The sequence below is a fragment of the Leptodactylus fuscus genome, chromosome 4 (assembly GCF_031893055.1).
Source record: "Leptodactylus fuscus isolate aLepFus1 chromosome 4, aLepFus1.hap2, whole genome shotgun sequence".
NCBI lineage: Eukaryota > Metazoa > Chordata > Amphibia > Anura > Leptodactylidae > Leptodactylus > Leptodactylus fuscus.
The window spans coordinates 46,740,134-46,742,152 of record NC_134268.1 but is presented as its reverse complement, the minus strand read 5'-3'; positions in this window follow the sequence as shown (position 1 = coordinate 46,742,152).

Below are 2,019 nucleotides of genomic sequence, written 5' to 3'. Positions count from 1 at the left end.
AGACAGAAAGATGCATTACAAAGAAATAGTCACTTCACACAATGGGACTGAGGGCCCTGCTCGCAAAGCTTACAATCTATGAGGTAGAGGGGGTGACACAAGAGGTAGCAGGGGCGGCATTGCTTATACAGTGGACAGACAATTTTGTAATAGAGGTGACTGTCATTACACAAACACAAAACTGTATAAAGCCGTCACCAGTCGTGTCCTTTAACATGTGGATGATGCTTGGACCTATAAAGTAAGCCTAAAATGACATATTATCATGTGGGGTAATGTGGGAGCTGGATAGGAGGAAGGTTAATTTTAAGGATTCTAATTACGGTACCGAAGGGTTTACATTAGGAATTGTGATAGGCTTGTCTGAACAGATGCGTCTTTAGTTTGTGTTTGAAGAGGTAGAAATTGGGAGTTAATCTGATTGTCCGGGGTAGAGCATTCCAGAGAAGTGGTGCAGCTCGGGAGAAGTCTTGTATACGAGCGTGGGAGGTTCTGATAATAGAGGATGTAAGTGTTAGGTCATTGAGTGAACGGAGAACACGGGTTGGGCGGTAGACAAAGATGAGGGAGGAAATGTAGGGAGGTGCGGCATTATGGAGAGCCTTGTGGATGAGAGTGATAACTAGTTCATAGTAAGGTGATATTAATCGGTCATAGTGATCCTCTATTAGTTCATAGTAAGGTAAAATAAATCATCTTATGATAGTATTATACTGCCATGGTATGGCGGTAATAACTGGTCATGACATCTTGTATTATCTAAATACAGTATAATAGCACACAAGTATTTTGGAGAATCTTTATCACTATGTGAAAGCTGAAGAACTTTGGCATTGTTTTGTAAAGATACAAATTTCCTGTTATTAATATATTTAATCTAAACGTAATACCTTTAATTCATGTGTACTAAATATTCAAAGCCACACGGTAAATAAAGATGCATTAACAGCTTTCACCTCAATCTATTATTCCCACCAAAATTTAAATATTACAATTTTTATGAAAAGCAGAAAATTATAGCATAAAGCAGCACGTCAAGTAGTCAACCTGCCTTCAAAGATTTACATTGTATATTTTCTGAAGGAAGAAAAGTATTAATTTTAGGTTAAGACATAAAAAAAATAAAATAAAATAATAAAATAGAAGAAAATGTAACAAAAAAGAAAAAAGAGGAAATTATCAAAGCAAGCTGTGCAGGCCATTGTTAAACTTGTGTGTCCGTAATGACAAGTGTGACCTACAGAGGTAGCCCTTTCCTAATAAAGAGACAGGATAATACCACATGGCTTCATTGTTTCCTACCAAAATGAATAAACTGTTAAGTAAATACATTACCATCCTAACACTGGCATCTGATTCAATCAGTCTCAGTGGTGATTGTGAATATAAATTTGGTATTTTTTTTTGCCACTATGAGACACAGGACATGTAAAAAGATGCTGATCATTTATAATTAAATAGTTTCATGGGAATAAAGGCAAGAAACAATACATTGCTGTATCATACATTCATTCTTCTGGGCAGTAAATACATACATAAATTATAAAATATATATATATATATATATATATATATATATATATATATATATATATATATATATAAATTTATGTATGTGTATCATGTTATTCTTTTCGCATCCAAATATTTCCGCAATATCTACCATTCTTTAGGGCTGACATTTATGTTTGCATGTAAATACAGACAGAATGACAAACAAAGAATACAATCTCATATACAGTAGTAGCATTCAGCGGTAAAGAAGAGATAGCCTGCGTGCTGCTCCCAATCACCAAGTGGTTGCTATAGTTACAAGGTCAGGAAATATGCCTTATCCCCAGTTGTCCAAGGCTTGCACATGTCACTTCTGAAACTATGAATTTTATATACAGGTCAGGAGATGAATACCTAAGAAATAAACAGAGAACTGGACGATAATTGCAGATAATGTTTTTACATCTATGCGTTCTTCGGATGCGTCTTTTTTTTTTTTTTTTTTTTTTTTTTTTTTTTTTTTTA